Genomic DNA, 24007 nt, shown 5'->3' on the forward strand with positions numbered 1-24007 from the left:
GCAGAACACACATCATGGCAACCAGAAGTCCCGTATTAAAGAAGTATCTTTTTTTTTGTAGCACTTAGGTCCGCTTTATTACTGCATTTAACAAATGTTTTATTTATTTATCCAGTAGCAGAAACTGGAATCCCTAAAAGATTTCTAGCGCTTAAACTGAACGACACTGGCTCATTGATATCACTCCGAATTAAATTTACTTTTCGGTCCTGCAATCAACGGGAATTGAAACTAAATTTGGGTGGACTGGCTCCCAATTGCCGCACGATGTTCTTTAGCCTGAGCTCAGCGGTTATCTCTTAGGCGTTTGTCATACGGCGCTGCACATTGCGGAAAATAAATTGCCCACTTCTGCCTCTCCCTCCTCATCCCACACTGATCCTCGGGCGAATCACGCACTCAATCCACTGCCCCGAGCCGAGGCGCTGCGAAGGCTTCCGCTCCCCCTCCCCCTCCCGTGCTCAAAGTTATGTGGGAAAGGGTGTCTGGTTCTTCCGAGCCCACCCATACTGCGCTCATCACGTCCCAGCCTTGAGGGAGGAGCCATGCTATTTGCAGCTTGCCCTGTAGCCTTACGCGAGGGGAAGGAGAGGGTGGAAGGAAGAGAAAATGGCTCAAGTCCGCGTCTTTGGGGGTCACGCGGTTACTGGAATCTAAAGGGATCAAGGGTCCGCCCACGTAGCCGCTATGGAAATATGACAGCTGAGGAGAGTCCAGCCAAAAGCTGACCCAAGCGGTTGGGTCCTGCCCGATTCCGGTACGTAGGGGAGGGTTTGGGTCGCGCCGTCCTCTTATTTTCCTGCCACTATAAAAATTAGTATTATTCTGGATTGTTGAGCTCACATTCAAATTAATTGTAGACAAAATTGGATTTCTTTCTAAAGGCCGTGGTGGATGACCACAAAAGCTCACTTTGATCAGGCTTTTTTTTACATCTGACGCTAATTTATTTGTTTACATTCGTTGTTTACTCCAAGCCTATCCCTTTTTCACCTCTTTTGTTAGACGTGGCCCTACTTGTGGCTGAAACCAGCCTCCCGGCGAGGATCTGAAAACTTCATCCCTTTCTCCAAAAATATACTCGCTTTGCTTTGGTGGACTTGTAAACGTCTTAACCGTACCGAGGAACGCTGGATGTGGTGCAATACAACCCAGCTACCTCCCGCAACTAACACTTCAAAGTTTTTCATCTCTACTTTGGGTCGCGTGCGTATGCGTGTTTAAAGGGAAAGAACTTGCCACAGTATTTGCTATCGGATTTCTCTCAGGATGGGGAAGGAGATTGAACCGCAATAATAACATTGGGAAGAAGGTGCAAGGAATCGGGTGGGAGATAGCAGCGTTGTTTGGATTAAGCGATCGTAACCCCCAAAAGAACGAACTCCAGCTTCGGAAGGCCAATGAACCGATGGCTACGAAATTGTCGACTTGTGGCTTTTGGAGAGGCTAGGGGGATATACACCATCGGAGCGCTAAAGACAAGGGCAGAGAAAGCGTGAGCTGCAGGAGAAGGGGAGGAGAAATCAGGGAGCCGAATGAGAGCCTGCTCTTGCGAATCCGGTCCGGGTTTTGCTTACAGCCCCGGGCATTAGCAATAGCGGCGGCAGCAAGAGGCAGCCCTTTGCAATGTGGTTTGCCTGTCTCGGCACTTGCAGAGCGAGGATGTAGAGGTGGGTTTGTCGTGGAGTTGCTGGCGGGGAGGGAGGGAGGGAGGTAAGAACTATTCTCGTCAGCTATCTTTAGCGCGATCAACTTATTTGCAATTCTGACTTTGTCCGCTCCGACCTCTTTCTTAATATGCCCGCCGCCGCCTGCTTTAGCTTCGCTGCTCCTCCTGAATGTGTCCGGCGGGGAGTCCGCTTCGCTGAGGTCCCTTTTTGAGCGAGGATACCTTGGGGCAGGTGTTAAGATCGCCAGCATCACCACTGGGCACGATCTGGATTTGCCTCTCTAATCCGGCTAGCGCCAGCGCGCGCGCAACACGCACACACGGACTGCCCGGGGTGGCGGGTGCAGCTCTCCTTCCTCCCTCTGCTTCACGGCTGCTATTCTTGTAGCTCCGGACCGCTTAGCTTCTGGTAGGTGCAACAATCTGAAGAGGCCTTTTTTCTTGGTTCTATATGTAGATGCAGGGCGGGAAGGAAGAAAGTCTTGCGGAAAAGTTTGCGGCGGTGAAGTAATTCCCTTCCCTTCGGATGCTGCCGAGTGGATGGCGTAAGTGCCTCTGGCTTCCTTCCACCTTCCGCGCCGCCTCCCTCCGTCCCTCCCTGCTTTCCTTCAGGGGAGGTGTTGCTGCCGCTGCAGCACATCCACGCTGGTCTCAGATCAGTGGCTCCAGACAAAAAGCGAGGGGGGATTTGGGGTGTGTGCCGCGTGCGATTCTGAGCAGCGCCAGCGGCAAAAGAGCAGCTTCGGGAGGTCCCCTGAAGAGGGCGGGCTCTTCCCTCGATCCCGAAAGCCAACCCGGGGCAGAGACCTCGGCTCCTTTTCTGCTTCAGCAGGAAGAGAAGCGGCCGGAGCTGCCCGCCGAGGCTGGGAGTGGAGCCGCCAGGAAGGTTCGGCCAATTCTCGGTTTTCCTGGTCCTTGGGGTTTTTGGGGGAGGGCGTAGAGGGGGGGGGGAAGTGAGCGCTTGGTTCGTGGCTGCTGAGCAAAGTTTTGTTTGGAAGATTTAGCGCCCCCCCTTTCCCTTCCTTTAAGGCGACAGCTGCCAGCTTTCAGCGTACGGGATTTATTGCAGGGTCTCTTTCCGTTCTCCCCCCTCTCGGGTCGGCCACTGCATTGAAGATCAAGAGCTCCTCCCCCCCATCCGCCCCCTGGGCCGCCTAATCGGTGGTTCGTTTCCCAGGTTACAGCCGTAGTGTCTGCAGCTAGCCAGCCAGGCGTTGAAGGCTGCTGGGTCTGGGTGACCCACCACGTCGTCCCTGCTTTGCTTGTGCGAGCAGGCGGCGGATTAGAGAGGCGCCCGAGCCTTGAGGAGCGCCTCTGCAGGGGCTGTCAGCTGTTTTCGCCTCCGCTTCTCCCCGCCAGGTCTTGCCGGACAGTGGGCGAGCCTGACTGGCGCTTCCATGCCTGCCTCCTGCAGCGCCTGAAGCTGGGGGCGGGGGAAGAGGGAGGGAAGGAGGTTGGCTGGCTCTGCTACTGATGACCTTACCCAAAATATGCGGTCGGCAGGAAAGAAGAGACGGCCTAGAAGCTTAGTTTTTTCGGCAAGGAAGGCTTCATTTCACCTTCTTCTCTTACTTGAGGTGGTTTCATGGAATAAGCAGCAAAAAAGTTAGAAGTCAGGGATTCACTTGAAGATTATTTTGTTAACAGCATTTGCTTCTGATTCCTGGTTGGTTTATGGGCTATCCATTTATCTTGAGGTGGCAGCCACACTTTTTTCTTTTCTTTGCAGTTCATTGCTTAGGTTTAAATCTGCAGACTTGGGAGATTGTAGAACTGCACCACTATGCAGCTGTCTGCTATGTCGGCAGCAAGAAGCTGTGTGGGACAAGACTTCCCTTCCCCACTGCGACCCCTTTCCCTAACCCCACTAACCCTAAACCCTGAGGGGAGAACCAAAGTTGCTGCTATCTTTCACCCTCAGTCAGTTTGCCCTGACACCCTTCCCCCATCCTCACTAAAACTGCTCTTTGGCCCGCAGCAGCAGGAAGGAATTTCCAAAAGATAACTGGGTTTGTTAGTGGCCAAAAGGATATGATTCTAAGAAATAGGAGCAGATGCAAAACCTAGGGCTTGTTGATATTTTGCCTTAATTAGGGAAATCAACATGACTAAAAAGCAAACTGATATATTTTAAAATAAACTTAATCTAAATTTGTTTCTTAATTGAACCGTTCATTTCAGGCAGCAGGTCCTACCACCCATCAGCTCGTGTTCATGATGCTTAGTCCTTCCTATATTGCTGTTGGTTACAGTCTACGTGCTCTGATCCTTGCTGGAGTTCACTGCTTTTCGTGCTTTTCATAATTGACTATTTGGAAATTTCCATCAGTAGGTGAGAGAACCTTACCAAAGCGCTCCACTGCATTTAATGCCACATCTGTTTGCCTTAAAGGTATGGAGAGTCTTAAGCAGTGACGCTGCTTGATAATACATTGATAGTAAGTGGAAAAGTCTGTGGAGTGGGCCTTATCAGTGTGTGGGGCTGGGGCTGGGACTTGACTACAGTCTGTAGGGTGAGAAGGAGAAAGAGCAGAATATCTTGGTTTGCTGTGCTCAGAAAGAATAAAACCTCCTCAAGGATTTCCTGTCAGCAAGACCTGAATTTAGTGTCAGATAGATGGCAAGTTTGTCGTCACAACTAGTTGTGACTCAAAGAATAGCATTACATTTATTCAAGTGAAAAGCCCCCCCCCCTCCCCATTTCTCTTTTCTCTTTGCAAGCTGATAAATAACATGCTGGCCTCTTTTCTATGCACCAACTCCTGTAAACTTTATTGCATAGCAATGGCCCTTTCACCTTGGTGAGAGAGTATTGAAAAGCAAAAGGTTTATTCTATGTTCTGCCTTTCATTTTGTAAAAGTCTTTCTGGCCTCTTGTGGTGTCAGGGTTATTCTGGAAGAAAAAAAAGATGGCTGGTGATTAAAAGTGATTTTGCAGTCTGACTCCAAGAGGGTTTTTTTTTTTTTTGGAGTGTCAGGATCCTAATTTTGTGGATGTGGATATGTGTCTACATTCAGTATGGGTGATTCTAATGTTTAAGCATGCCGGAATTCTGGGATTTATCAATACCAACCTTGCTTATTTTCCTGTATTATCATTGTGAAACAGATTGATCCTCCATTCAGCACCTAAATTTGAGAAATGATTGCATCTAGGCCTGTGGACTGCATGTAGTATCTTGGCTGTAGCGCCCCATCCATTAGGATCAAATCAGTCATCGTGGTTTGTGGGAACAATCTAAAGACAGGACAACCGACAGACTTTAAAACTATACGTAAATAAATGTGCCTGATCAGTCATCCTGAAAACTTTCTGCTCTTGGTGATTTGCTTCTGAGAACTGTGATATTAGGAGGCTTGAAATGAGGTGCTATACCACTTAGTCTTTGAGATGAGCTCTTTAGAACCCTCGGTCATTATCAGGTGATACTGCTGCAATTTAGTGAGTTTATTGTTAAAGAGAACATGCATACCAACAAACATACATACATACTAATCACTCACTTCCCATTTAGGGTAAACAATGTTTTGTGGCATACAAAAAAGTAAAAACTAGTGAATGAAAATAAATTGGAGGCAGTGGATAAATAAAACAGAAAGAAAATCTATCTAACTTTTGCCAATACCATTTATATATCTTTTTTAATAATCCTTCTCATCTCTCTCTCTCTGTCCCCCGCCACCCCCCATACATTTCCTTTTTTTCTTACTCAACCATAGTTTTTCAGTCTTCTCTTTCCTCTTAACCTGCTTAGTCTTCCTGCATATAATTGTTTTGCAATTACAATTTGTAGTATGTTGCTATACAGGTAGTCCTTGACTTAACAACATTTCATTTAGTGACCGTTCAAAGTTACAGAACAGTGACTTACGACCATTTTTCACAGTTATGACCTTTGCAGCATCCTCGTGAACATGTGATCAAAATTAAGATGCTTGGTAACTGGTTTATATTTATGACTATTCCTGTCTCCCAAGGTCATGTGATCACCTTTTGTGACCTGACAAGCAAAGGGGAAGCCAGGTTCACTTTACAATGGGGTTGCTAACTTTATCAACTGCAGTGATTCACTTAACAACTGAGGCAAGAACGGTTGTAAAATGAGGCAAAACTCACTTAAACGTCTCACTTAACAGAAATTTTGAACTCAGTTATGATTGTAAGTCGCGGAATTCCTGTATAACCAAGTCATCTGTGTGTGTGTGTGTGTAAATCCACACTGGTATATATGGTCTGTGGTGTGCTTGTGTACTGGTGAATTCACTTTTTTGTTCAGCTCATATTCATTCATTATATATGCATGCTTGGCCTTATCACTTCTTGCTTATTCAGAAACTTAGTCAGTGATCTATTCCCATGCATTCAACTTTTTTTGTTTTTTCTCAATTCCCATATTGCTGATTAGCCTGATATGGAATGATATCTAAGCTGCCTACTTACAAATATTTAAAACTAGGAAAAGAATGAATGCAGTGTTCTTGGTAATGTTTTATTACATATGGTCTTTTCAATGTAATTTTTTTTATTGTTCCCAAATATGATCATGTTCTGGTAGAGATTCAGAAATGTCATGTTTACATTTTTAGAGATTCAGATAGATAGGATCTGTAATTCTGTAGCTTGCATGAGGCGAACAGGTGTTTTCAAGACTTCTTTTATGTTGTTCTGTGAGTCATGCAAACAGTACACTTTGAATTCTTTTGTATTTAATTTGCATATCCGGTTGTGGCTCACCCAATTGTAATTCTTAATTGCAGCTACTATTGGCTGGATTGCTCTGTCTCTTTCCAGCTCCACTGGGAATCTATCTTAGGTGCATCTGCAAACTTTTGCCTTTTTGTGAATTGTGCTTTATTTTTATACCAGTTGCATGCCAGAGTGCAAAATGTATATGCATTACAATAATTTTACCGACCTGTTAATTTAGTGACATTTACGATAGGGTGTTTGAGTTTATATGTGTAAACAAAGATGAGAAAGATAGTTTCATATTGCATATTTTTCAACCCTCCAAAATCATCTGTTTATTTCTTGCTTCTGAGCACTTCAAAATAATTTAAATCTCAATCCCAGAAGAGTCAGAACTGTATAATTCGGTTTTAGTAGATAGTTCCATTCTAATATTATAACATAATTATTCTGATTTTTTTAGATGAATTGATTTGAATTGTTGTCAAAGCTGTTGTGCAGTTTGATTTAATTAGATGGGGGATCAACTACAGTTCAAATAAGTATGCATACATAATATATATATTTTCTGTAATGTGCTTGAACAGGCTTTTTACTGTACATATATGTGCCTACTTATTCTGATCAATTGTCTTTAAAAATTAAACTCAAATTACAAATGGTTTTTATTCACAATGGTATGTTTTGCAATTTTTAAAGAAAAAAATTGAAATCTCTTTTAATCAAATATCTGAAATCTAATTTGAATAGAAGAAAAAATATCAATTAAAAAAATTATTGTTTTTTTATCCTTGCATCTATCTAACTGAAACTCTTGCTTATATAAACTTAAGCTCAGTGTCCTGATTTTTAAGTAATACTTAGCTATAGTGCCATTTGTTTCAATACAATGTGAATAAGCATTTAGGAAGTCAGAGGTCAGTGACTGAAAGTGATTGTGTAGGGTCTAATTTAAAGTTAAGTAAATCAAAGAAATCAAGAGCTTGAAGTGCAGTTAAAATGTTCTAAGGAGTCACCAAATACTAAACAGATTGATGAATTTGTGCTTTGAAAAAAAATCAAGATCTACTTAATATTGATGAAAATCATAATGCCCCAAACACAAAAAGTTGTTTTTCATTTCTGTGTCATTTGTAGGATCAAATGTCACTTTAAGTAAAGTGTAGTAGATGAGTCTTATGCATCACTGTATTTCCCTTCATTGAACAGAAAGAAACGTCTCAAGCTACAATTTACAGTCGTTCCCTCCCCCCCCATTCAAACCTAAATATTGTAGTGGACAACTTCCAACATTGTTTTGACTATAACATAATTGGATTATCTATATATGGCCAGTGAGTGAACTTGTTTTAGAGGAGAATAGGTAGTATATCAGCTGCAGTTAAATCAAGGACTAGAAATAGCAATAGCATTTAGACTTGTATACCGCTTCACAGTGCTTTACAGCCCTCTCTAAGTGGTTTGCAGAGTCAGCATATTGCTCCCAACAATCTGGGTCCTCATTTTACCGATCTTGGAAGGATGGAAGGCTGAGTCAACCTTGAGCCTTAGTGAGATTTAAACAGCCAAACTGTAGGCAGCCAATAAGCTTCGACTTACAATTATTTGTTTAGCAACTGTTTAGTTACAACGGCACTGAAAAAAGTAACACACTCGATCCTCGGGCTTAAAACTGTTGCAGCATCCCCACGGCTGTATGGTCAAAATTCGGGTGCTTGTATTTATGACAATTGCAGGGGTCATGTGATCACCATTTGCGACCTTCCCAGCTGGCTTCTAACAAGCAATATGGAAAGTGAGATACACTAAACAGTTTTGTGAGTCACTTCACAGCTGCAATGATTCACTTTAAAACTGTGACAAAAAAGGTCATAAAAGCAGGCATGACTCACATAACAACCATCTTAGTTATGGAAATTCTGGTCACAAATGCAGTCATAAGCCTATACAGGTTATTTTATTGATGCTCTGAGTCTATTCCTTCAGAGATGTTGGAACACTTGAAACAATATTTTATCTCAAATATGGAGCAAAATTCAGAGCATCAGTTAACAGTATTAGAAACTGCTGTTTCATAGTTTGGTACATCTGCCACTTAGTTTCCACTATTTCAAGGAAACACTAAAATAATTTCTGATGGATGAATCAATCTATCCATCTATCCATCCATCCCTTTATTGATTAAAAAAAAAGCTTAAAAGAGAAACAGATTTTTTTTTAAGAAAGAAGAAACTCAGGAAAGAAAAAAGAGAGTGCAAGAAAGAGGAAGAAAAGAGAGAAAAATAGAAAAGCAATGCCTTTCAATGTTCTTTGGTACTGATATAAGTAAAAATATATCAAACCCTTTCTCTAAGATCAACATTTGTGTAGATTATTTCCATAATCACATTCATTCTAATCTTCAAATCCCAAAATCAACATTTCATTTCTTTCAATTTCTTTCAAGATCCCAAATGGTTTCCAAGTAAAAATAAAATCTCTCAAAGTTTTTTCTTTCATCCACACTTTTCATCTTTCCATCTCTACCAATCCCACCACCTTCACCACCCATTTTTTCATTGTAAAGGTATTTGTAATTCCTTGCACTCTTGAACCAGATCAGAAGTACACATATAGACTAGGTGAAACCAAGCTTAATAGCAGTAAATGTGAGGGATCTTGGAGTCTTAGTGAACAACCAATTATAAATATGAGCTAACGGTGTGTGGTGGCAGCCAAAAAAGCCAATTAATAGAGGGATACAATCAAGAACAAGGGAGGTACTAATACCACTCTACAAAGCCTTAATAAGACAACATCCAGAGTACTGCATCCAGTTTTGGTCACCACACTATAAAAAGATGTTTAGACTTCAGAAAAAGTTCAGAGCAGAGCAACCAAGATGTTTAGGGGACTGGAGGCCAAAACATTTGATGAACAGTTGCAGGAATGGGGCATGGCTAGTCTAGTGAAGAGAAGGACCAGGGGAAACATGATAGCAGTGTTGAGGGGCTGCCATAGAGAGGAGTGGGTTAAACTGTTTTCCAAAGCACCTGAAGGCCAGATAAGAAATAATGGATGGAAAATGAACAAGGAGAGATGCAACCTGGAAATGAGAAATTTTATGATAGTGAGAACAGTCAACCGATAGAACAGTTTTCCTCCAGAAGTTGTGGGAAGCTTTCAAGAAGAGACTGGATTGCCACTGTCAAAAATGGTGTAGGGTCTGCTGGGTGGAGGATTGGACTAGATGACCTACAAGGTCTCTTCCAACTCTGTTAATCTGTGTCTGTATAACCTGACAATTGTACTGTGACTTCCGTACTTTGACAGTTATTTAAAAATATATTGAGGAGCATATTAATTTTCAGTGCCTCAGATACATGTTTTTGCTCAGCACTTGCCTTTATTTTGCATTAGTTTTGGCACTATCTATGCTTACAACCTTACGCTTTTTTTCTCCTAGCTTTTTTTCCTTTTTCCTTTGCCATTTTCTGGTGTTTGTGTGCACATCTGCAACTGTGTATCTGTAAAATAGATGAAAACTGGGAGCAAATCCAGATAAAACAAAACAGAAAATTGTGACTGAGAATATAGGATACACCACTAAAGATCATGGGTTTAGTTTTAAGGCCATAGAGACAAAATAATCACAATGCCACCTTTGTATTCTGGAGGAAAAGTTTTGTTGATGCAGATGTAGTTGGGTCTAGAGATGGTCAGTCAGATTTGGACTAGCAAGAACTGCAACTATCTGATGAAGATTGAGATCTCCTAAACCACCTTGTAAAGAATTAAAAATCTGGAGAAGCCTCAGAAGATGTTAAATGTGTGCATTTTTTTGCAAATATTTTTTCAGCAAGCAGAATTAATAAATAAGTGATGGTTCAATCAAGAGCAGGAAATATATAAAAGATATGGTATTTATTAAATCTTAGGCTCAGAATCAGAACTCATTCTGTTGAATAGTTGTTAGGAGGTTTGAGAAACTTATATTTTTTTCCTGAAGGATCAGTTTTATGCAGATCCTGTAATTTGTCAATAACCTAGATTGTGCATGCAGCCCTGACAACTAGAGTAGGAAATACTAAAAATCTCCTTGTCACAATCTTTAACTGGTTGTAATGTGTATTATTGGACAACATTTTTGAACCAAGTTACCTGTAATGGGCTAACTTTAAGAATATGTCCAAAATTCAGGATCCATGACTTCTGAGGGAATGAAATTTGGGAAGGTTATGGCTACTTCAGTACTACTGGGTGCTTCTGGATTGCTGCTGCAGTCACATACTCTTCATTTTCAACATTCTATGACAATTTTCTAGCAATCTTTCACTTCCTCCCCCACCCAATAGCAGCCACTTACTTGCCTACTGGGAAGGAAGGGAAGGGAGGAATAGGAAGAAAGGGAGGGAGGAACAAGGAGGAACCTTTACTGGCTCATGCAACCCCTTACCCCAATTAATGCTGCCCCAAACTGTGCAACACTTCTTGTGTACTGCGTGCACCCTTTCTAAATCACCTCTCTGTGTGCCTTGCCTAGTCTAAACCCCTATGCACCCTACTTGACCCGCACCATCCCTTATGCTCTACCCAACCCATGTGGGATTTTTGTGAACACCCACTCACCTTCCTAATACAGTATATGCAGTACATTCGAGCACACAATCCTTGCTCCCTCTCCCACTGGGCAGCAGTCACCTAAATGGACTCGCAATTTCCTGCTGGCTTCCCCACTGATGTTCTCCCTGCAAGTTTATCACAAGAAAGGTAAATGATGAAGCTAGCAGGAATTCTAGGGAGGAGGGTGAGGGAAGGAGGGAGGGAGGGAGGAAGGAAAGAAGGGAGATTTCTGATGCTTCCTTCCATATTCACAGGACACTCATTGGAGAAGCCAGCAGGAAGTTGAAAGCTGTTCCAGCTCCCACTGCTTTTTTGCCCCACTCTGAGTCGTTCTGTTAAGGAAATACTTCTGAAATGCTTACACAATAGGTAATCTGATTTGGTGTTTCCCTAGAAATCTAAAATGAAGTGACTTTCAACATAGTATAGTGGAAGTTGATCAGGTCTATAAATCTAACAATTATGGAATCTCTTCCAAAATTCTGCAAATGAAAACGGTCATATTTAAGAAATCTAGAGAATAACAAAACAGAATTCAGTTACAGGCTAGGGAGACATGCTTCTTCTCAAGAGTTCTTGAATAGCAAAAATTTGCATAGTATTCTATAATGCTGCTTTTCAGTCATCTCTTCCAAATGCCAGTATGTACGATACCCTGTTGTGCAGTTGCAGTGCAATGGCTTTGAGAGAACTGATGTAGTGAGTTCAGTAATATCCTTCTGGCAGTGGAAAAGACTAAGAGTACTGGAAGACTCCTTTCCTCTGCACACTGGTAACTTTCTTCATGCTTCCCTAACATTCTTGAAGCACTGGAGAAGCCGTCTGAAATAGAGTAATGAATTGCATGGGAATAGAAAAAAGCATGCCATTGGAAGCCTGCTTGCATGATCATAGATTTTGCCACCAAAATATCTTTTCTACTTTATTTTTTTACAGAGGCTTCCCAATTTGAAATGACATGATAAGATAGATTGACAAAAGGACCCAATATATTATAAAACATGTAATTAGTTCTTTTGCCAAAGAAGATTAGAATTAGAAAATTATTTGGCAACTTTGTAACCAAAAATGTAGAAAACTATCTGTTTCTTTAAAAAATGTAAAGTTGTAGCGAGTAGTTGACTCTGGCAATGCAACCTTTTAGAGATATTAATAGTATAAATTTGTATGCCAGACCTCCCCAACCTGCAGGAATCCAGATTGAGGCGTCCTGCTTCATGACCCTCCAAATTCTGCTTGAGCCCACTATCTCAAATTAGTCAGTCAGAGTGGGATGACTCCTGTCTGATGACGACCGAGTCTGCCGGTTTGAGAAGCTCCTCCTCTTCCTCTTGCTTCCCAGCTTTCAGACTCAGTTTGATTCTGACTAGACATTATTTGCTGAGCTCTCCCAAAATATATTACAAAAAAATTCAAAATCATTCAAAATTGATTAAAACAATTGGAACAAAATTTAAGCAAGGATCTTAGAGAGCAGAGCTTTCCCAAGCTGACTGTCTGGGGTTGCTTCCTTCCAGCGCGAAGGACTCACGGCCGAGACCGCCGAGGGCGCTTCAGCATTTCTGTGGTGCCTCCCAGGCAGCTGGTAGAGGCTCCGCTGGATTGCAGCCTGAACGGCTCATGCCGGAGACCGCTGCACACCTCCAGCCCTTGGAGGTTTTCTCTCACCTTTCAGGGCGATTTGAAGTTTTTCCGGCTTGGCTGCGCGCCAGAAAGCAACACGGGGGCAGCGGAGGCTTCCGATCCCCAGCTGATTGCCAGCGACGGCTACAGCCGTGCCTAGGCAAATTCTTTTGCCCTCGGCTTTTCAAAGCCTTGTGGGACTCAGGCGCGCTTTCCCTTGGCTGGGCGGAAGCTCAGAAAGTGCCCAGAGAAGGAGCAGCTCAGACCTGAGACAGGACAACACCGGACAGCTGCAGAGCAGTGAGAGCTCCCCCTAATGGCCACAGGAAAAAAGAGAGTAATTTTAAAGGGGAAAACCCTAGAATAGACTCTCTTACAGTCTGTCCTTATTTATTCTAATACCATTCCTTGCAGGAAAGTCTTCTTCCGGCCACCAATTTGATTCACCTCGTGGCTATTACAGGCCTAGTCCAGATTCCAAGATGGCCGACCCTCTCCCTCAGCGTTCTCATAAGAGAGATTCCTCTTCCAGAGAAGCATCAGGGTCTTCTCAAGCCTCAGAGAGGACTAGATCCTCCAGATCTTAGTAATCAAAGGCAGACAAGCCTTCCACATCTATGGATAAGGACTCACTAAAACGCCACAAGGCCATTGAAAAGGCCATAGAGAAAGCAGTTCACCTTTCCGCTCTTCAGGAGACCTCTCCTAAACAGACTTCTTCTGCCACTCCCCTCCCAGCCCCTGCCCCATCTGCCCAAAGTCCTGTAGTTAGCATTTCTACTCAGGAAACTCCCTTAGCTCTTTCCCCAAATGGATCTTCTTCTGCTTTAGCCAAGTCTTGGGTGGATAAGTGAGAGGCTTTTTGGCCCTGTGCCCCAAATTTCTGCCACAGATAGTCAGGCACAAATCCCTCCGCCACAACACTCCAGAACTTTAGGAGAGGAGGAAAGGGTAGAACCAGGAATTTCATTGGAGAGGGAACCTGTTATTTCTCCTGAGATAGCTAACATGATTCAGGCAGCAATTCAGAAGAGCTTAGCCACAGAATTGCAGCGTAGAACTGAATCCTGGGTGTCTGACTGTGATAGTGCAGCAGACTGTCACTCCCAATTGTCGGTGGATCAATCCCGCCCTCGGGCACAAGCCCTCACTGGTGCTTCTCCTAGTCAGGTTTCATCAGAAGCAGAGGACACGAGAGACCTAGACTTGTCTGACGATGATGATCTTTCCCCAGATCAACCATCGTTTATGGGTCTATTTAAGCCTCAGCTTTTCTGATCTCTCTTACACAAAGCAAGGGCTACCACTGGCTTTGCCTCTGCAACTGCCTCTGAGTTGGCTTCCAAGCCTAACCATCCTTCCATTCCTCTATTTGAGGAACCAGCTCTAGAGTCTGAGGAGATTCAGGACCCCAAGCTTTTCCAAGATGTTCTCAGCTGCCGATGGAATGCTCCTTCATCAGATTAGATTTAGATTAGATTAGATTTATTTGATTTCTATACCGCCCTTCTCCCGAAGGACTCAGGGCGGTTTACAGCCAACATAAAACAATTTTATCAATATTATCAATAAAATTAAAAACAGTTTTAAAAATCTGATTCAATTTGGCTAACCCCATTAAAATTAGTAATAAAACAATAACAAAACCCCGATTAAAAATCATATTACATTAGGCCAGACCTGCGCGGTGAAACAAAAAGGTCTTGAGCACACATCAGAAGGTCCAGAGGTCGGGGAGTAAGCGTAACCTCAGAGGCAGCTCATTCCAGAGGGTAGGTGCCCCCACAGAGAAGGCTCTCCCCCTGGGGGTCGCCAGCCGACATTGTTTGGCTGACGGCACCTTGAGGAGACCCTCTCTGTGGGAGCGCACAGATTGATGGGAGGCTATCGGTGGCAGCAGGCGGTCCCGTAAATAGCCCAGTCCTATGCCATGGAGCGCTTTAAAGGTGGTAACCAACACCTTGAATTGCACCCGGAAAACCACCGGCAACCAGTGCAGCTTGCGCAGGAGAGGTGTTATATGGGAGCTTCGAGTAGCTCCCTCTATTACCCGCGCAGCCGCATTGTGGACCAGTTGGAGTCTCCGGGTGCCCTTCAAGGGGAGCCCCATGTAGAGAGCATTGCAGTAGTCTAGGCGGAAGTGACGAGGGCATGAGTGACCGTGCATAAGGAATCCTGGTCTATGACGGGACGCAACTGGCGAATCAGCGGACCTGATAAAAAGCTCCCCTGGCAATGGCCGTCATATGTTCGTCTAACAACAGCCGAGCATCCAGGAGAACGCCCAAGTTGCGGACCCTCTCCATAGGGGCCAATGACTCGGCTCCAACAGTCAGCGATGGAACCAGCTGGCTGTACCGGGATGCCGGCATCCACAGCCACTCAGTCTTGGAGGGATTGAGTCGAAGCCCGTTCCTCCCCATCCAGACTCGCACGGCCTCCAGACACCGGGACATCACTTCAACGGCCTCGTTGGGGTGGTCAGGGGTGGAAATGTACAGCTGCATATCATCAGTGTACTGATGGTATTGCACCCCAAACCACGGATGATCTCACCAGCGGCTTCATATAGCTGTTGAACAGGAGAGACGAGAGAACTGACCCCTGTGGCACACGTGAGGCACCTTGCGGCTGACCTCTGCCCCCCTGCCAACACCGTCTGCGACCGGTCAGAGAGATAGGAGGAGAACCACCGAAAAACGGTGCTGTTGTGACCCAGGTTCCTGGACCTGGACTCCTGGACTCGGATGATTCAGAAAGTGAGGGAGAAGACCTGGCAAACCCTGCTTCTCTTGGGCCCTCTCCCTCCCTGGCACCCACTCAAAGGGAGGAGGAGGGGCCGCAAGGCCTGATTCTCTTGAGCCTTCTTCTGATTTGGCAACGCCCCAAGAACAGTTTTGGAGTGATGCAAGACTGCGCAGACGTGACCGGCGCGCGCAGCAGAAGCAGCGTTGGGATAAAGCCAAGTTATGATTGTCATGCAGTGACATCTGCAGAGACTATAAATAGGAGGCGGGACTTCCTGGTTTTTTGTCTTGGACAAAGCAATGAATTTGCACGGGCAAACTGTATCAATGGAGGGAAGAATATATTCGTGAGTAATTCTGGCCTTATCTATAATTTCCTCGTTATCTCCAGAAACTTGGCAGGCCCGTGGGTAGACGTGGCCAGGACATTTATCTATGTAAATAAATTAGAAAAGGAGGCCTTTGACTGACTCTTTGTTGGGAGTATTGGGGGAGGGAAACAGAACAGGTGCCCCCCACTCCCAATCTCTCCAGCCGCTGCAGCAGGATACCATGGTTGATGGTATCGAAGGCCGCTGACAGGTCTAATAGGACCAGGACAGAGGAGCAACCCCTATCCCGAGCCCTCCAGAGATCATCCACCAACGCGACCAAAGCCATCTCCGTGCTGTACCCAGGTCGGAAACCAGACTGGAACGGGTCTAGATAGACAGTTTCATCCAGGTACCGGGGAAGCTGTCTCGCCACCACACTCTCAACAACCTTCGCCACAAAGCGAAGGTTGGAGACAGGATGATAGTTCGATAAAATAGCTGGATCCAGGGAGGGCTTCTTGAGGCCTCACCACTGCCTCTTTCAAGGCGGATGGGAAGACACCCTGCGTCAAAGAAGCGTTAACAATTCCCTGTAGCCAGCCTCGTGTAACCTCCTGTGTGGCCAGTACCAACCAGGAGGGACACGGGTCCAATAAACGTGGTCGCATTCAGCTTCCCCAGTATCCTGTCCATGTCCTCGGGAGCCACAGAATCAAACTCATCCCAGATAACATCATCAAGACCAGCCTCCGTCATCCCACATGAATCTACAAACAGAATATACGACTCCACCCAATACATCACGATACGGCCTGCTATGTGATCGGGTTTGACACTCCTGGTGTAAGTTCTATTGGATTTCTTTACTTCAGGGATTGCATTTTGACCCATCATAGAATTAAGCTTAAAATTGTTCTAATCAAGCTAACTGTGCTTTGGCGAAATAGATTTTATCAATTCTTATGGTTGTAGCCCCTCTTATGCTGGAAGTCCATTATTTTGATAATTCATACCATAGTTTGAAAAATTGACAATCTTCAGTTGACATCATTTTTTAAAATATAGCTAACAATTGTTTTGTAGTATTCTTTTCTTTTTTAGTCTTCTTCCAGAAGAAGGGATGAAAAAGAACACCATATTAAAGTTTTTCAAAGATTCTAGTGACAGTATTTTAACTTCTCATTATCCCCATATGCGTTAAGAAGGAGTATTTGTCAGTGGGCGTGATATGTTTTAGAAATAGTTTTGTCACCTCCATATTATTCCTGGGAGAAAGCACTCTTCACAAACTGATGGGTCTGGTCAGTATATTTGAACTCAGTTCCCGATGGTAATGAGTCATCAACTACCATGACTCCTATTATAGGTAGAGTTGCATCCTCTTTACAAATTTATATTTATCTCTCATTCTCTTGAGTCTTTTCTCCTGAACAGGGCTTGAAAATTACAAGGGCTTGACTTCCAAAAGATATAGGATATCTTCTAGATTTCTGATTTCTTCTTTCTTACCCTCATCCATTCTACTTGCTGTTCTATTCAACTGTCTTCCATATGGGTAGCCGCTATTGTAGAGCTGTGTCTGCTAAATTTTCCTTTCGATAATTCCTCTTTTATTTTTATCAGCTAAAGTGTGGCCATTTGCTGCTCTAACCCTTTGAGTTTTCTTCAGAGATGGCTACAATTTTGTACTTGCTGCAAATATATGCTTGGTTGAGTGACACAAACCTGCCACAAGTATTGTGAGCCACAATTGCAGACTTCACTTCATCTTCACTTTGACTTCTTTGGGCACCACCAATAAAATGACTTTTATCCTCTTCACTTTTCGGGCATTTAAGTTAGCCTAACTAACTTAACTAACATAACTAACTTAAGCTTCAAAAACTAACTTCAGCTATGTACTCACTGGCTACTGGTGCTGTTAAGTATAGAGGAAGAGCATTTTAGAACTTGTGAATGTTAATGCCTCTACCACTTGGAAGAGCACTAGAAACATCAAAAGTTGGATAAATTTGTTGTTAATGGAATAAAGCAGTCAACTGATACATAGCCTGAGGGAAGCAGTTGTGATTTTTCCCTAATAATTGCTTCTGAGTTCCTTGGCCATTCCTTGTTTGGTAAAACTAACTGGTATGAATCACATAATCTGACTTCTGCTTCCCAAAGGAACTTCCGGTGTGATGGACATTCCTGTATTCCCGTGTTATGCTAGTGTTAAAATTTGACTACCTGTATTGATGGATTTTGTATATGCAGTGGAGGTGGGCACTATTTAGCAAAGATTGGGACTTATTCTCCTGCTCGATGGGAACGGCAGTCAAGCATGGTTAACTCTGTCAACCATTAGGACTGAGTCTGCTGATTTCTATAAGCCCCGCCTCTTCCTGTGACTCTCTAGTTTATCGACTTGGTCTGGCTTGGACAGATGTGTCTTTTACAGCTAAGGAATTCTTCCTAAGGCTTTACTTTAAATCACAGTTTATCTCCCTTGGATCACTTACCAGCGTGAAGGGGTTTTGCCTAATTCTGCTGACGGCTGTGTGGTGGCTTTGGACTGCTGGCTGGCAGTTCTGGCTGGCAGCGCTCATGAGTTCTCTCCGACGCATTGATCCAAATCACCCGTTTGCAGACCATCAGCAATGGTACAGTGCAACTGCGTTTAGAGCCTTTGCTCAGCAGCCCAATTGGCGCGAAACCTCATTCCGCACCCTTTTGATCGCGCTACAGCCAGATGGTTAGCGATTAGCAGTTTGAGCGGCAGCTTGCCCTTTCTTGACGCTCTTTCCACTTGAAATGGCCAGAAGCCTGAGTGATCCTGTGGTAACACCTCAGCAGCCAGTGAGTAGCGGGTTGATTTCCACCTGTAGCGACCTGTTTATTATTCGCCTCGGCCTGGCCGCATATACAGTGGAATTTTAAAAAAAGCGGATGCCAACCCTCTAAGTCATCCCGCGTGGTAACCACCAGGGGAAGGAGGCAACACGACAGTGATCCTGGTGAGGGAATTTCTGGGACAGCTCCCCACAGCAAATGGTCTCAAGGGCACAAATCACCTCCTCCTTCTCGCTCCAAAACTTTCAAGGCCTCCACGGCTGAAGAGAGGCGGCATAAAGCCATCGAACGGGTCATTCAAAAGGCCCAACAGGAGGCTGACAAGAGGGCTAATCCTCCTTCTAGGGTTGAGCCTCCCCCTTAATTGCTACCTATTCCACTTGCTTCTGGCCAACCATCTGTTGTGCAAGGGTATTCTGGGGCCTCTTTATCTCCTGATGAACCAGGCTTGAGAGGGCCCGCACAGGCTGCGGATGTGGCCTTCTTATTTGCTCCCATACCTAGTGAGCGGCCTATTCAATCACATTCAATTGGAGGTCTTTCTATCATCAGAATGCCAGTCCAGCCTTATGGAGCTGGGGGTGTGTATGTTTCTGGATGGAGCGTTCTGCTTCCCTCATGGGGTTGTCCAGGCTTCTGGGGTAGATGGTCTCTTCCTTTGGCATCATTCCTTGGTCTTGTCTTCACAGCAGGGGCTTTCAGTGGTTCCTTCTCCCATTCCAATGCTCACAGGAGCACATCCTCGACTATAGTTCCACTTCCTATAGAGGTCATTGATTCCCTGACCTGGTGGACTACCAATGCTGTTTCCAAGGGCAGCAGATTCCGGGAGCCTCATCGGCTAGTCCTCACAACCAACGCCAGTCTGTATGGAGGGGGGGGGCTTATCTCAGCCCTCATATGGCTCAGGGTCAATGGTCTCAGCAGGATCTGAGACAGAACATCAATTGGTTGGAGCTCCAGGCCATCCACCTGGCTCTCCTGAGCTTCAGAGACGTTCAGAGACCTTGTCGTAAGTCAAGATGTGTTAGTGCTGACTGACAATGTATCGGCCAGGAACATGTGAACAGATTGGGAGGGACTCATTCAAAGGCCCTTATGCAGGAGGTCCTATGATTGGATCTTTGGGCGGAGGCCCACCTGACTTCTGCGGGCTGCCCACATATCAGGAGTGGCAAATGTTCGAGCCGACTTAGCGGGCCCTGGTCGACCAGGCGGAATGGATCCTTCACCCAGTCTTGTTCAAAGACTTAACGACCTGCTTCGGCCTTCCCTCAGTTTACCTCTTTGCATCCCGGGACAACCATCAGGTCCCGAGGTTCTATGCCAGGTTTCCAACTCTGGAAGCGGAGGCAGTGGACCCCTTGTGAAGCCCTTGGCCTCCTGGCCTCCTCCTCTATGCCTTCCCTCCTCTGCCATTGATCGCCAGGGTCATCAGAAAGCTACTGGAGGAAAGAGCGGAACTGATTCTTCTCGCTCCGCATTGGCTCCGGTGGCCTTGGTATCCCTGTTGATGGCAGGGCCCTGGAGGATTCTCGACAACAGGATTGCTCTCCTCCAGGGGGCGTTGGTCCACCGGAGTGGTGCCAGTTAACCATCTGTAGACTGAGTGGTGCTACCTAAAGGGGGCCAATTTTTCCTCCAGGGTAATCATGACCATCCAGGCCTCCCGCAGGGCTTCCACCAACCACATCTATGACGCTACTTGGGGGGCCTTCACCACCTGTTGCCGTAGGCACAGATTGAATTCAACTTCAGCTTCCATCGCTCAGATATTGGAATTCTTGCAGGATGGATTTGAGGCTGGCCTTGCTCCCAACTCTCTCCGACATCAAGTGGCTGCCAATTCTTCTATTTTGACTTGTGGCTCATCGGATACTATTTCCAGGGACTCTGTGATCCATAATTTTTTAAGGGCCGCTACTAACCTACATCCTCCAGTATTTATTTATTAATTTAATTAGATTTTTATACTGCCCTTCTCCCGAAGGACTCAGGGCGGTTCACAGCCATATAAAACCACAATAATAAATATAATAAAACAATAATTAAAAAACCTATTAAATATGGCCCTATATAAAATACATACAAAACAATAAAACCAATTGAATTAAAACCTCAATAACAAGTATTAAAATTCTAAAATCCTATGCCAGTCCTGCTTGACGAAATAAATATGTCTTCAGCTCACGGCGGAAGGTCCGAAGGTCAGGAAGTTGACGGAGTCCCAGGGGGAATTCGTTCCAGAGGGTAGGGGCCCCCACAGAAAAGGCCCTTCCCCTGGGGGTCGCCAGCCGGCATTGCTTGGCCGACGGCACCCTGAGGAGTCCCTCCCTGTGAGAGCGCACAGGACGGTGGGAGGCAAACGGTGGCAGAAGGCGGTCCCGTAAATATCCCAGTCCTAAGCCATGGAGCGCTTTAAAGGTGGTAACCAATACCTTGAAGTGCACCCGATAGACCACAGGCAGCCAGTGCAGCTTGCGCAGGAGTGGTGTTAAATGCGGCTATTTATTTATTTATTTATTATTTTATTTATTTATTAATTAGATTTCTAGACCGCCCTTCTCCCGAAGGACTCAGGGCGGTGTACAGCCTTATTAAAACACATAGGTACACAATAAATTTAAAATACATTTAAAATGAAATATTTAACCGGCCAATTTAAAACTAAAAACGGTCAGACGACCGATATAAAACCCTAAACTATAAAATCACCATTAAAAACCCATAACTTAAAAAACTAACCCAGTCCAGCGCAGATAAATAAGTACGTTTTGAGCTCGCGGCGAAAGGTTCAGAGGTCCGGAAGTTGACGAAGTCCTGGGGGGAGCTCGTTCCAGAGGCGAGCCCCCACAGAAGGCCCTTCCTGGGTGTCGCCAGGCGACACTGTCGCGCCGGCGGCACCCTGAGAGTCCCTCTCTGTGAGGCGCCTGGTCGGTGAGAGGTATTCGGTAGCAGCAGGCGGTCCCGTAAGTAACCCGGCCCTATGCCATGGAGCGCTTTAAAGACGTTCACCAACACCTTGAAGCGCACCCGGAAGGCCACAGGTAGCCAGTGCAGCCTGCGCAGGATAGGTGTCACTCGGGAGCCACGAGGGGCTCCCTCTATCACCCGCGCAGCTGCATTCTGGACCAACTGCAGCCTCCGGATGCCCTTCAAGGGGAGCCCCATGTAGAGAGCATTGCAGTAGTCCAAGCGAGAGGTAACCAGAGCGTGAGTGACCTCAACAAGGTGTTGTCTGCTTTGACCAGAGCTCCGAGCCGTTACGAGAGGTTAGTCTCCGATTTCTGTCCTTTACGGAGGCCTTCCTTATCACCATCACTTCAGCCCGCCGCATTTCAGAGATGGCCACACTTTCTATCTGCAATGACCTCTGCATTTTCAACAATGACAGTGTTGTGTTGCGCCTGGATCCAACCTTCCTCCTGAAGGTCTTCTTTCACATCCCTCTTTCACAGATCACAAGAACTTGTGCTTCCCAATTTTTGCCCATCTCTGGGGCACCGACTGGAGAGGGTTTGGCATATCCTGGACCTCCGCAGAGTGCTCAGGATTTACCTTTTTCGCACGTCCTCCTTTCGGCGGATAGAGGCCCTCTTTGTTGCTTTCCAAACGGCGTCCATGGGTTCCAAGCTAAGAGCCCCATCCTTGGGATGGTGGATCACAGCCACTATTTCCACAGCATATGAGGTTCAGGCCTTGCCAGTTCTTCGGAACATTACAGCTCACTCTACCAGGAGTGCGGCCACTTCAGCCATCTAGGCTACCCAGGCATCCTTGAAGGAAGTGTGCCGAGCAGCTACCTGGTCTTCCCCGACACCGTTTATTCGGCATTATTGGTTGGACTCCTATGTCTCAGCTGACACTGCCTTTGGCTGGAGAGTTTTGCAAGGAGTCTACTTGGAAAGTGGTTTGCGGGGCCGGAATGCTCCCTCCCAGTAGGACAACAAACTTTGGTATGTCCCATGCCTGACTGCCCTTCCCACCAAGCAGGAGAATGGGCGTTGGTCTTACCTGACATGCCCTTTCTCTGAATAGTGGGGAATAGCAGTCAGTCCCACCCTGGCTTTGGTCGGCCCTGGGTGTTGGGAAGGGAGGCTACTAACAACTTCTCATTCCAGATAGACATGTCAGTCTGCATCAGCGTCCTTGCTGATAAACTGGAAAATCACAGGAAGAGACGGGGCTTATAAAAATCAGCAAACTTGGTTCTAATGGCTGACAGAGTTAACCATGCCTGACTGCCGTTCCCACCATTCAGAGAAAGGGCTTGTCAGGTAAGACCAATGCCCATTCTAGTTATCTGTATTATACTCAGCCCGCTTTGCAGTGCCCATTTAAAACATTTAACTGATAACTGAAACACACTGTTCTTTGAATGTCATTTTGGAACTGGTTATTCACTATGTAATGTAGACATTGCATTTTGCTTTTAAAGAACTGATTTTATATTTACAATAATGTTTTCATTTTACATTGCTTTGTTCGATTTCCTTAGTCTGCAAGTCTCCAGGGCAGGGGAAAGCAGATTTCAAGCTTGTGTGTTATGCTTTGATTTAGACAAGAAAACTCAAGCTGTACTCTTCCAAAGTGCATAGGATTAAAAATAAAGAATTCTGAACCTTGGAGGTTGTTTTGTGCTTCAGAGTTGAACAGAAGTAATAAAACCTAAACACAGAAACCTGTTTTTAATCTCCTCTGCACCAAAACAGGTTTCCTTCATTTTAGCTGTTTTAAAGTGAAGAAGAATCATTTTACTGTTGCTGCTGTTAATTCATTCTTGTTGATCTGTTGCAAATCAGAGGCCTGGTTGATTCCAATCCATCTCCTGTGACCCCTGCTCTAAAAGATAAAGACTGTTTGCCTTTAGCAAAAAGGAGCTTGCTGTTAATCATTCTGAACCAGTGCAGCACAGTAGAGTATAAACTACATTTTAAAATGTATCTTTTTGAATTCAAACCTACACACAAAACACCCCTAAACCAGTGATGAAATCCAGTTTTTACTACTGGTTCTGTGGGCGTGGTGTGGCTTGGTGGGCATGGCAGGGAAAGGATATTGCAAAATCTCCATTCCCACCCCATTTTGGGGCTAGCTAAAGGTGGTATTTGCCGGTTCTCTGAACTACTCAAAATTTCTGCAACCAGTTCTCCAGAACCTGTCAGAACCTGCTGGATTTCACCCCTGCCCTAACGCTTATGTCTCTTTGTAATGTTCAATTGGGAAAAATAGGGTGTCATAGGCCAACAATTTTTGAACCAAGGTACTTCTAATGCGCTAACTTACAGAATGCCAGGACCGATCCCATGGAAATGAAATTTGGGAAAGTTGTAGCTACTTCAGCACTGTGATACTGCTTTTTCAAAAGCGCTTTGCCCAACTTCTTATGAGTCTTGGCTGGTGGGAAGCTTGGCAATGGCAGGAAAGTTGTAAGTTGCTTGGGTAAATCTTCCCAACCTCTACAGTCCTTCCTGACCTGCACAACACCTTTCATGTAACCTTCCAAACCTGTGTTGCTTTCACATCTTCC

The 24007-nt window shown here is 45.1% G+C and overlaps 1 protein-coding gene across 20 annotated transcripts in view; it reads left to right on the forward strand.

Moving 5' to 3' along the window:
* The first annotated feature begins 572 nt into the window (after positions 1-572).
* Positions 573-24007, forward strand: part of CXXC5 (CXXC finger protein 5) — a 136999-nt gene continuing 113564 nt past the window's right edge. For 7 of the 20 annotated variants that reach the window (XR_009154310.1, XR_009154311.1, XM_058176247.1 and 4 more), the window contains exons 1-2: positions 1213-1670; positions 2127-2214. The gene's annotated coding sequence lies outside the window, so the exon portion shown is untranslated. The other 13 variants (XM_058176237.1, XM_058176249.1, XM_058176240.1 and 10 more) reach the window with 8 other exon arrangements.

The sequence above is a fragment of the Ahaetulla prasina genome, chromosome 3 (genome assembly GCF_028640845.1).
Source record: "Ahaetulla prasina isolate Xishuangbanna chromosome 3, ASM2864084v1, whole genome shotgun sequence".
NCBI classification, from domain to species: Eukaryota; Metazoa; Chordata; class Lepidosauria; order Squamata; family Colubridae; genus Ahaetulla; species Ahaetulla prasina.